This window comes from Hevea brasiliensis, chromosome 4 (assembly GCF_030052815.1).
Source record: "Hevea brasiliensis isolate MT/VB/25A 57/8 chromosome 4, ASM3005281v1, whole genome shotgun sequence".
Taxonomy (NCBI): domain Eukaryota; kingdom Viridiplantae; phylum Streptophyta; class Magnoliopsida; order Malpighiales; family Euphorbiaceae; genus Hevea; species Hevea brasiliensis.
Genome location: NC_079496.1, coordinates 20,468,753 through 20,482,508, shown reverse-complemented (window position 1 = coordinate 20,482,508; position 13,756 = coordinate 20,468,753). Strand labels below are relative to the sequence as shown.

The 13,756-nt window shown below is 34.6% G+C and overlaps 1 pseudogene; it reads right to left on the bottom strand.

Annotated features, from left to right (window-relative positions):
- Positions 1-11,451: 11,451 nt before the first annotated feature.
- On the bottom strand, positions 11,452-13,524 carry LOC110659546 (uncharacterized; annotated as a pseudogene).
- Positions 13,525-13,756: the final 232 nt, after the last annotated feature.

Below are 13,756 nucleotides of genomic sequence, written 5' to 3'. Positions count from 1 at the left end.
GTTCATAAGGTCCATGAATGCTGCTGGTGCATTTGTTAGACCAAAGGGCATCACTAGGAAATTATAATGCCCATATCGGGTCCTGAATGCAGTCTTTGGCACATCTACATCCTTCACCCTCAATTGATGATACCCTGATCTGAGATCAATCTTAGAAAATACTCCTGCTCCCTTCAACTGATCAAACAAATCATCAATTCTAGGCAACGGATATTTGTTCTTCACAGTCACTTTATTCAACTGCCGGTAATAGATGCATAACCTCAAAGTCCCATCCTTCTTTTTCACAAACAGCACTGGAGCTCCCCATGGTGACACACTGGGGCGTATGAACCCCTTATCAAGCAACTCTTGCAACTGAGTTTTTAACTCCCTCAATTCAGTGGGTGCCATCCTATAAGGAGCAATGGAAATGGGTGCTGTACCCGGTAGTGTCTCAATAGCAAATTCAACTTTCCTTTCTGGTGGCAAACCAGGCAATTCTTCAGGAAACACATCTGGGAAGTCCTTTACTGTGGATATGTCACACAGATCTGGCTTTGTAACACCCCTCACCCGACTACAGTGTAGCCGAGCAAGGCGTGCTACAATCGGTGCCGGAGCACCCTATCTTATCTTACTTTATTCCTTTCATATTTTGATCTCGTTATATTTTAATATTAATTATTTTTCGACGGAGAAACCAGTTGAGTTTCCCCTATTTTATTACCAATTGACGTGTTTTACTATTTACCTGTTTGAAAGTTTCAATAATATTTTACAAATAAAATCTCATCAATTATTTTCATAACCATCTCATAATTCACATCTCATTCATATATCTCAATTTCATATTCATTTCCATGCATTATCTATATATTTCAAATCTGTCTTCGCATCCATACAATCTCATTCATGCTCAAATCACATAAGTAAAATTTTCAAATTTCTTTAATTTACATAATTTACAAAATAATTACAAAATTTCATAATTTACATCATAATACAATATCTAGCATTTTATACAAAATACCAAATAGGATCTATATGGGCCCTATCTACATGCATTGCTGAGGAGGTGACAACCTTGAATACTCCAGCCATTCCTGCAGATCTGGACTCCAAAAATCTTAGTCAAAGTACCTGCGCGAGGAAACAATCCATCGCGCTAAGCATTGCTGCTTAGTGGTGCAATAATAGAACAAGAAAATAAAATATACAAACAAAGAAAGAACGAAGCATAATTTGAATATTTAAGAATCAATTTAATTTAATACAATGTGTCTAATATTAAATATCTTTTGTTCTCATTTGTTTCGCTTTGGAAGCGTTTAATTCCGAAATTCACAGTGATGATGTACAACATACAGAATTAATAAAAATATACTCAGTTTATATTTATATGGCAATAGAAGGTACATTTAAAATATTTAGTTAAGTTATACCTATTTTTGCAACTCTTTTATCATTTTACTTGACAATTTTTATGTGGTTCGGATCATTTCATAATTGTAACTAATTCTTTTGAAGTCTTATTAACTCATTTATTTGATTTCTAACGTTTTTAATTACTAATAGTCTTATTTTGTTTCAATAAATTACACTGCCCAAGTAACCTATGACAGGCTGACTAAACTGGATAACAGGTCGTTGGCACAGGACACCGCGGTGCCTCGGGCCGTCATACCATGGGACGCAGAACGTCAACCACGTATGCGATCGATGGCTAAAAAGCCATGATAACACATAATCGGGCATAAAAGCCATGAATGTTGGCATAAAGCCATGAATACAGGCATAAAGCCTTTCGCAGTACTGCTAAAACAATACCCTATTGGCATGCCAATCTATCCAATCTGACACACGTGTCTAGGCAGTACAAGGGCACATAATATCATTAAATATTAATATATTGTGTTTTATGAATTCATTAATTCATGATAAATTTCCATTATAATTCATACATTCATTTGATCATTTTTATGATCACAATTCACATCAATTATCCTTTTATACCATAGTACTCAAAATACTTCTCCTCTCTACAATAATGAGAACTAATGTCTCATTCATACATTAATATGGTTCATTTATTCATTCATTATGTTATTCATATTGATGACAATTCTAAACAATGGTTCACATGTACCATTGTATTCAAACATTTTTCCTTTCTCATTTATACATTCAAGAATCTACTTATGTAATTACAAATTTTATATTTCAAGTTGAGTTACTAATATTTTATGAATTCCATTTGTGATGGGCATATAAGCCCTAACTATCTATTCACATCAATTAGGTGACTTATTTATCATGTTTCAAGTAATCCATGAATATTTTATGGATTTCAAATTTATGGCCTTAATTTCCTTTTAACAATTTTGACTAAGATGCATAGTCCACATTTGTCATACAATTCTAAGCATTTAAGCTTAGAATTGGTTCTAGGTCTTCATCTTAGTTTGTTACTCATTTTGATTACTATTCACCTTACTAGTCAACCAAAATGTTGACTTTTTCATACTTAAGGGATATGTTAATTCTAATTACACCAAGATCTCACATTTTAAGTTTTACATTTGCTAGTATCAATTGCCAATTGCAATTTAAAGTCCCCTAGATGCATTTCTAATTTCAAATTTTGAATTTCAAGTTTTGGTGTCACTATTCACCTCATTAGTCAACAAAAATGTTGACTTTTGGATAGAAAATAGGTACATTGGTTTTAACACTCCCAATGCACCACATTTTACATTTAAAACTTGTTGAAATTGATTACCATTACCATTTCTAAGCTTAAAACAAGAGGGCAGAATTTTCAGTTTTTGAAGCCTAACTTTACTGTTCCATTAAGCACTGTTGCAGTGGGAATTTGAGGAAATGGTAAACATGAAAGTTGTTCCTTATTTTGTCTAGTTGAATTTCTTTTTTTGAATCACTCCATTTGGAGTTTTGTACCTCCAGATATGGTCCAAAAACCACAGCTGGCCGGATTTCCATTATGCAGAAATTACCATATCTACAGTAACATGAACAGTAACTGGAATCACTTGGTTGGATGGGTTCTGGCCATAATTTGGGGTAGGTTCCTTCATGAAAGTTGTTTGTTTATGTCTTAACTTGTTGCTGTAAAAATTTCAGGTCAATTAACCATATCTACAGTGAGTTATGGCCAAATGAACAGTTACTGTTCATTTAGTCATTTCTGCAGGTGCTGTTGCAGGGTATCCGGATTGGGGCCAACTTTTGGTCCTCTTGCTTTGGTCTTTTGGGCATGGTTTCTTCAGCAAAAATGTGCCATTATAAGCCTAGTTTGATGTCCAATTGGCCAAACACCAATTGGACCAATACAGCCAAAGATATGGTAGTCCAAGTGGACTGAAATCTCAGTCACCCTGCTGCACTCATTGGGCAGCATACTCATTCACTTTGCCATGCTATATTTCAGTCCAATTTATGGTCAACTTACCTCAAATGGTCACTAATTGACCATTAGAATGTTCTTTAACAATTTCATAAGCCAAGTCAAATTTTCACTCCCAAAACCCTAATTTCCCATTTCAATTCTCCATATACATGCAATCAATGAATCAAAGTATCTAATTTATGTTCAATGGCAGCCATGTACAACTATAACTCAATCTAATCAATGAAACCGTAATGTATCCTAAGGCTACCAAAATTGGTGGAATTTATTCATACAAACTTGTTTCAATTCTCTTAATTTCACCCTCATTTCATACTCCACATGATATATATATATACAAAGTTTTAAGGATGAATTAGCACTAACCTTTTTGAAACTAACCTTGAGCTTGTTATTTTTCAAGATTTCTCCTAGAACCATAATAATCATAATCAATTATAACTTCACTTTCCTAAATTAAATATCCAATAAAAATTCAACAGCATTTCCCCTTAAATTGGACTAAACTCCTATCATAAATCTTAAATCCACAACCACCCATTAATACCCAATCTGGCAGCTTGTGCATTCAAATTTATATATAATGATCTAACCGTTAGATAAATCCCAAATTTTAACCATATATTCAAGACATCCCTATACAATATCAGTAAAAATTTTAGCTTCAAATAATCTCTATATCATGAGATATCAAAACATTCATTCAACCCTTCAAAATCTGAATTTTTGCAGAAATCAGTCTTACTCAGACAGCTCATGCAAAACAATTTATATCTCATAAACCACAAGTCTAAAATTCACCAAATTTTAACCCAGCAGCCTCAACATCCCAAATATCATTTGTACCAAATTTCATAATTTTATAAGCATCCTAACTATTTATTTTTCTCAAATTTCAGTAGCCAAAATTCAGAATTCAACCTATAGACAGCCTGTGTTCAACAATATATTTCTCCAAATCCAACCGTTGAACAATCACCAAATTTTAACCATAACTTCCACACATACATACCTCAAACATATCCAAAAATCAGCCATAGATGTTGAGCCAAACTCACCTGGACGGAAGAGAAACATGCTGCCCTGCTGAACCCCTGTTTCTGCTACTGTTCATCTCCTTCTCCTTCTTCCTTTCTTTCTTTCTTTTCCTTTTCTCTCTCTTTCTCTCTTGATTCAGCCCGTATGAAGAAGGAAACTGCTGGTTTCTTTTGTTTTTATCTCATTTTTGCTTCATTTTTATCCCTTTTATTTATTTTGTCAAGTGGTGATTGGGTGGGAGTGCTTAGTGACCTAAGCATGAGGTCAAAATTGAAATTTTAATTCATTTTCTTTTCTTTTCTTTTCTACCACATTTCAATTTAATTTTTAGAAATATTTATTCATATTTTGAGTCATAATAATTATTTACTTAACTGGACAAGTCGGCCAAAAATCACCTTTGAGGACGAAATGACCAAAATGCCCTCCGTTTGGCTTAACGGGTCAAAATTGTCTGTACTGATTGAAAAATCTTTCTAGGTATTTTCTTGGCATTCTAATGCCATAGGAATCTCAATAACCCTTGCCATAGGAATCTCAATAACCCTTCTCTGGAGTCCCAAAAATTATTTTATAATTTTTCCCCGGGTCTAGGGTTCCTAGTTGCGAGAACCGCAACTTCCCGCTGGGTTACCCATTGCTTGGGCACCGGCTCATTTGACTTGATTGTATTTTATTTCTAAAAATTTTACTAAATTTTTCTTATTAATATTTGGGTTAATTATGGTTCCTCGCTTTAGTTTAAATATTTTTCCGGACGTTCTAGCTGTCCGGACCGACACTGGTCACCGGAACAGTAGAATGTACGGAGTAGCTACCGAGAGGATGTCACAGGCTTAGCCTGCCTAGTATCCAACACATGTGCTAGGTAGGCTTCACAGCCTTTTCTCATCAGTTTTCTTGCAGCTGTGGCTGAGATAACATTGGACAAGAAATCTGTCCTTTCACCCACAACAGTGATCTCATTACCCTCAGAAGTTTTCAGAGAAATTCTCTTCAATTTGCAATCAACTATTGCCTGATGACGTGACAAACAGTCCATTCCCAAAATCACGTCAAACTCATGGAAAGGCAACTCAATCAGGTCTGCCAAGAATTCATACCCCTGAATCCTTAACGGGCAACCCTTGTATACTTTGTTCACCACTACACTGTGGCCCAATGGATTAGTGACCAGAATGTCTTGGTCACTCTCCCCTACTAGTATCCCCCTTTCTACGGGTAAGTTGATGCAGATGTATGAATGAGTGGATCCTGGATCCACCAATGCATGCACAGATGTATTGTATAGGGAGAACGTACCCCTGATGACGTCCGGGGCATCTTGCTCCTCCTGGGCTCTCATGGCATAGGCTCTGGCAGGTGGTCTGTTATTAGGCCTCTCTGTTGGCTCAGATGCAGGCCTCTGAGATGGTCCCACTGCCTCAGATTTGCCAGATTTCCTACCCCTTTGTGGTGCAGGAGCAGGTCTGTTTGTTTGTGTTGGAGCAGCTGTAGTAGTTCTGCATGGACAGTTCCTCAGCTGATGCTCTGTCGACCCACACCTTAAGCAGGCACCAGTCACTCTCCAACACTCCCCCTTATGCCATTTCAAACAATGTGGACACGCAGAAGATGCTGGGGCTGGTCCCCTGAACCCCATCCCTGGAGAGCTGCCCACTAATGGTGTGGACTGACCTCTCCTAGGGGTAAACTGTGGCCTGGGCCCCTGAGACTGACCTTGACCTTGTGGCTGACCTGAACTCTGTGCAGGTGGACCCTTGAACTTCTTCCTAGGTGCAGGAGATGAACTAGACTGACCCGGGCCCCTCTTCTGCTGTCTCTCCCTTCTAGTCTGTTCACTTATTCTTACTTTTTCAACTTTTATTGCCGCTTCCACTAACTTAGTGAAGTCTGTGATTCCCAAGGCAGTGATCATGATCTTTATATTATCATTTAATCCCTCTTCAAATCTCTTACACCTTTCAGCTTCATTAGGGACTATCTCCCTTCCATAGCGGCTCAATCTAACGAATTCCTTTTCATACTCGGCCACTGACAGCTGTCTCTGCCTCAGATTAATGAACTCTCTTCTTCTCTCTTCCAGGTATACACTACCCACATATTTCTTCTTGAATTCTGAGAGGAAGAAGTCCCAAGTTATTACTTCTGGTTGCACTTCACTGGACACAGTATCCCACCATTCATATGCATCATCTTGCAACAAAGATACATCAGCTTCTAGATTTTGCTCTGGAGTGCAGTGGAGTTGTTTTAAAACTCTGCTCGTACATTCAACCAATTTTCTACGCAATGTAATCATCTTCTCTCTTGCCAAAGAAGTCCACTGCTCCAAACTTTCTCAATTTTTCCAGATGTGATTTCGGTTGTGGAGGTGGTGGTGGTGGTGGCATTACTCCAGCCATTTGTTTGAAGAATTCGGCCATTTGTTGAAACATGGCCTGTGGAGGTTGAGCAGGCTCTGCTTGAGCTGGCAGAACAGGTTCTCCCCTACCCCCAGTCTCAGCTGCTGTAGGTGGAGCATGACTCTCCACTTCCTCCTCAACTGCCCTCTGAGATGTAGGGTCCATATCCTATTCAAAATAACAAAGACAAACAGATCTGCATTAGTGTCACCTCGACTCTTACAAATGCAATGCATGGTATGGACTCAATCTAGGCCCAGAAACGCCTAAACCGTGCTCTGATACCACTAAATGTGACACCCCTTACCCGTCTACAGTATATCCGAGTAAGATATGTCACACAGTGTACCGGAACACAGTATTTTATCTCAATCATTTTTATTCTTCCTTAATTTATTTTTATCATAGTTTTGAATACCATTTGTGAAATATAATTCATTTAAGTCATTTATTAAAATTATAATTTATTTGAGGTTCCGAAAATTTTATATAAAATCCGGCAGAGTACCGGCTAAAAATGGAGAAAACAGTTCTTCGGAACCTGTGAAAAACACTTCCAATAATCATATTCAATCATTCTCAAACTCCAATATCAAAATCTCAATATGTTTTTTAACAACATTTCCATTTCTCAATCATTCATTTCTCATGATACTCATATATAAGCAATAAGTAAATACTCGAATTTTCCATTCATAACCACAATTTTTATTATTTACATGAACATCAAAATACATTACATAAGTTTCATTTACACAAAGGAAAATAAAAATTAGTTACAAAATACCAAAATGAAACCTAGTGTCCTACCAATGCACTGAAGATGGTGAGGTGACACGGACACTATGCAGAGCTGCAGGAGGTCTCACCCAGTCTGTGGTCTACTGGGCTCTCGATCAGTATCTCCAGAACCTACACGTGGAAAAAGCAACGCGCTAAGCAACAATGCTTAGTGGTGCCAATAATAAAATAAAAAGAAATAATAAGAAGTAAATATGCAGTGCATGTATCGATGTCTTACTTGTTTTGTACTTGTTATATTCATTATTTCATTAAATTTATCCACTTTCATTTTTGGTTGCCCAAGTAACCTATACTGGACGACTGGACTGAATAAACGGGTAAACTGGCACTGGGTATCTAGTACCTCGGGCCATCACACCATCGGTCACATATGCATCTCCCGGTGTGCAACAGAACAGCTAATAAGCTGTAATAACAATAGGCACAAGGCCAAATATCAACACAATGTCAGAATGGCTAAAAGCCATGAAATCACAGAATGGCATAGTGCCATGTGCAGTACTGCTAACTGAACCCTATTGGCATGCCAAATTATCCAAACCAATCTTGTTAGGTATACTAGGGCATTTGATACTTTTGAATTTTGTAATTTTTGAATTTTAAGCTTTGGTGTTACTATTCACTTCATTAGTCAATAAAAATATTGACTTTTGCATAGAAAATAGGTACATTGATTTTAATACTCCCAACATATCACATTTTGCATTCAAAACTTGTTGGCATTAATCACCAATACCATTTCTAAGCTTAAAACTAATGGAGCAGAATTTTTAGTTTTTATACCCTAACTTTACTGTTCCATTAGTTACTGTTACAGTGGGAATTTGAGAAAATGATAAACATGAAAGTTGTTTCTTATTTTGTCTAGTTGAATTTCTTTTTTTGAATCACTCCATTTGGAGTTTTGTAGCTCAAGTTATGGTCCAAAAACCACAACTGGCCAGATTGGAAAATTTCAAAACTGACCATATCTACAGTGCAGTGAACAGTGACTGCAACTGCCTTGTTGGATGGGTTCTGGTCATAATTTGGGGTAGGTTTCTTCATGAAAGTTGTTGGTCTATATCTTAACTTGTTGCTGTAAAAATTTCAGGTCAATTGGGCCATTCTACAATGAGTTATGGCCAAATGAACAATCACTGTTCATTTGGTCATTATGCAGAATCTGGTTGCAGGACATCCAGATTGGGGCAAGTTTTTGGTCCACTTGCTTTGGTCTTTTGGGCATGGTTTCTTCACCAAAATTGTGCCATTATGTGTCTAGTTTCATATCCAATTGGCCAAACACCAATTGAACCTACACAGCCAAAGTTATGGCTGTCCAAACAGGCTGGACTCACAGCCTCACCTGCTGCTCTCACTAGGCAGCATACCAAATCAGTTTGTAATACTTTAATTCACTCCAAATTATGGTCAACTTACCTCAAATGGTCACTAATTGACCATTATAATGTTCATTCACCATTACATAAGCAAAGTCCAAGTTTCTCTCCAAAACCCTAATTCCCATTTCTAATTCACACAAGATACCTTAGTTAAACTCACTAATTCATTATCCATATATATATATACTTTAAACATGATCTCTAGTCCACTCTAAGTACATCAAAACAATCAATCTTATCCCTTTCTTAGGGCTACTGAATTCCATGGTATACATACACATAAGTTTTGTTCATTTAATTTACAATTTCATACTCATTTTAAGTCTCTAACATGGAATAAGAGAGGTATATGCATAAATAAGCACTAACCTTAATAGGGCAGAATTTTCCCAAGCTTGAACTTCACTTTCTTTCTTTTTCTAGGCTGCCAAACACTTTCCCAAGAGGTATAGACAAGTTTTAATGAAAGGTGTCTAGGGTTTAGTAGTGAGAATTCATGGGAAATGGAAGTGATGAAAGAAAATTTTCATGGAGGGAGATGGAAGAGAGGGTCACGGCTAGATGAAGAAGAAGAACCAGAAATTGTTTTCTTAATTTGTCACTTTTCCCTTTTTAAAGAATTTAGTTGTGTTGTTGAATGGTGATTAGTAGAGGGCATTTAAATGACATCATAGTGATGTCATAATTAGGGATTTAAGTCATTTTTTTTTCTTTCTTTTCTATTCATTTTTAATTTAATTTTTTAGCAATATTTATTCATATTTTAGATCATAATAATTATTTACTTAACTGAACAAGTCGGCCAAAAATCGCCTCTGAAGGCGAAATGACCAAAATGCCCTCCGTTTGGCCTAACGGGTCAAAATTGTCTGTACCGATTGAAAAATTTTTCTAAATATTTTCTTGGCATTCTAATGCCTTAGGAACCTCAATGACCCTTCTCTGGAGTCCCATAAATTATTTTATAATTTTTCCTCCGGGTCTAGGGCTCCTAGTTGCGAGAACCGCAACTTCTCACTAGGTTACCCATCGCTAGGGCACCGGCTCATTTAACTTGGTTGTATTTTATTTCTAAAATTTTTACTAAATTTTTCTTATTAATATTTAAGTTAATTATGGTTCCTCATTTTAGTTTAAATATTTTTCCGAACATTCTAGCTGTCCGGTTCGACACTGGTCACCGGAACAGTAGAATGTACGGAGTTGCTACAGGGAGGGTGTTACACATTTCCAGTTTCTTAATTTTTTTTCATTTTGTTCTTTTCGATCCAAATTTATATTTTTATCTCATACGCCCTTCAAACTTTATAACTATGGTAGGCGATCTGATTTTCACAAGAGGGAAAAAAAAAAGAAGAAAATATTACATTGTCTCCAAAATGAACCAAATAAACAAAAAAATTTAAAAACCAAAACTGAACCAAACTGAAATTCTACAAAAACCAAACTGAATTTCTAAATTAATTCGTTTTGGTTAGTTATTTTGGTCTAAACCAAATAATGCTTACTCTATCTAATTTATTAATTGATAAAATTGATTATGATGTAATTGATCATAATTACTTAATTTATGATCTAATTGATTATGTTGCACTTGATTAGTTGATAAAATACCTGATAGTACTTGATTATGGGGTAATTGATCATAATTACTTGATTTATGATTTACTTGATTAATTGATAACATACTTGATAATATTTGATTATGATGTAATTGATCATATTTACATGATTGATAATCTAATTGATTAATTGATAAAATACTCAATAGTATTTGATTATTATTTAATTGATCATTGTTATTTGATTTATAATCTAATTAATTATGATCTACCTGATTAATTGATAAAATACCCGATAATACTTGATTATGATCTAATTAATCATAATTACTTGATTTAAAATCTAATTTATTAATAGTTACTTGATTAATTGATCTAATTATTAATAGTTACTTGATCAATTAATCTAATTATTAATAGTTACTTGACTATTTGATCCAATTGATTATAGTTACTTAATTTATTATCTAATTAATCATATTTACTTGATTTATAATTTAATTGATCAATAATTATTTGATTAATTGATCTAATTGATTATGATGTTATTTGATTAATTGATCTAATTGATTAACAGTTACTTGATTAATTAATCTAATTGATTAATAATTACTTGACTAATTGATCTAATAGTTAATAGCTACTTGATTAATTGATCTAATTGATTATAATGTAATTGATCATATTTAATTGACTTATGATCTAATTGTCTAATCAGTGACGGAGCCAGGAAATCAACTGAAGGGGCTCCAAATTAAAATATATAATTTGTAAAAATAATGTACATAAACAAATATAAATTGATAAGAAGATTACTTAGAAAATATTAATAAATTGTTATAATTAAATTACAATAATCTCCGCCTATTTTTCATTAACTGATCAATACTTGCAAATACATCTCTTTCAATGTAAGTCACCAAACAATCATTTAGTAGCTCGTCTCTCATTCTATTACGAAGTAAACTTTTAATGATATTCATTGCAGAAAAAACTCTTTCCACTGTGGCTGTAGCAACGGGCAAGATTAATAATAATTTGACTAACAAATACACCAAAGGAAAAACAATATGCTTTCTTGTAGCAACCATTTTCTCAGCAAGATCTCCAATTCCACTCACTTTAGAAAATTTCTTATCAATACACATATTAAAGACAAAGTTCTCAAGTTGAGATTTAAGTTCAATTAGAGCAACTGGAGAAAATTTACATGGATAAAATTTTGCGAGTTGAATAAATTTGCCTGCATCGAATGCAGAAAATGAGTCCTTAGGATCAAGACATGCCATATATAAAAGCAAATTTATATTCACTTCATCAAATCGATTATTAAGTTCTTGAAACTGCATATCAATCACAGAATAAAATAACTCAACATTATAGTGATAAAGATTTATCATTTCTTCACTTCTATGCCTTGATCTTCCTCTAGCCACATAAACATCCTCCATATCTAATACAACTATATCATATTTACCACAAAATTCCAATAACTCAGGTAACAAAGAATCCCAACCATCGACATTTTGAGACTTTAACCAAATCATAGCATTTACAATATCTTGATCCCTCCTCTGTAAAACTTGTGATAACTCATATGTGATTCCTAAAATCTTTTTCATAAGATTCAACACAAAGACAAATTCAAATCGATTCATAATATCTAGCAAATCAATTGCTTCAACCCTTTGTGGATCATCACTACCATTTTCTCCAATATACTTAAGAACATCAATGATAGAAGAAAATAAATGCATCAAGTTAATAAGCGTACCATAATGAAAACTCCAACGAGTATCTCCTGATCTCTTCAATGCCATTTCTTGATTTAGACCTTGTCTCATTTTGTTTCACCTTTTGCAATACCTTCAAACACTTTCTCTTTTTGCTTTTCTTGAAATATATCCCTACGTTTATAAGAACCTCCAATAACATTGACCAAACAAGTAACATTATTGAAAAAAGAACTTATACTTGAATGCTTTTTAGCAACAACAACAAGTGTGAGTTGGAGTTTATGAGCAAAACAATGGATATAATAAGCACTAGAATTCTCCTTCAAAATCAAACTTTTAAAGCCATTAAATTCACCTCGCATATTACTAGTTCCATATAGCCTTGACCTCTCAAACTAGATATACTCAAGCCATAAGTAGAGAGCAAAGACTCAACACCTTTTTTAAGAGATATTGTACTTGTATTTGGACATGCACAAGACCAATAAGTTTTTCAATGACACATCGAAATCCATTGACATATCATATGACAACTCCCATTTGCTTTTTAACTGATACATCTTGACATTCATCAACTAAAATAGAGAACAAATCATCTCCCAAATCTGTAATGATAGCGTTTGTTGTCTCAGTTACAGCTTCATTAATGATATCTCTTTGAATATCAGGAGATGTGAGTTTGAGATTGTCAGGAGCATTCTTCAACACAACCTTATTAATTTCTTCATTACATGAATCCAAAACTTTTAACAGTTCAAGAAAATTTCCTTGATTTAATGAATTTTCAGACTCATCATTCCCTCGAAAAGCCAATCCTTACATCAAGAGATAACGAAGACATATAATTGATGTATTTAACCTACAACGATACTCAATTTTTTACTGTTTTGATTGTTTTAAAAAAGAAACCTCAATGTATTGAGTTTGGTTCATCAAATCTTCACAAGCTAACTGACATTTATTATGATCACTACTATGGTCTGTTACATGTTCTCTCAATCTTTTTTTCTTTCGCCAATTAGTAAAATCTTCAGATACAAAAGCATCATGACCTCTTTCACTACGCCCAGTTGCAAAAAGATAACAATATAAACAATATGCAGCATCTTTTTCAATACTATATTCCAACCAACTACCAAATTCATCAAACCAAGATGCAATAAATCTCCGTTTTTCAAGTTCCATCTACCTTTTGAGGAAATTTATAATAGCGTGGTTGACATGGACCTTTAAGTAAGTAAGCTCTATGTACCTACTTCCTAATATTAGGTGGATAGCTCATTATATTAGGTTGCAGTCCTGGATTAGAAGGAGTGTTTTCTATATCGACCTCAACTTCCTCAATAATCACCTGCTTAGGTGCTCTTGGTTGAACATGTTGATTGATTGATGATGATGATGATTCTGCAGCGTTTGA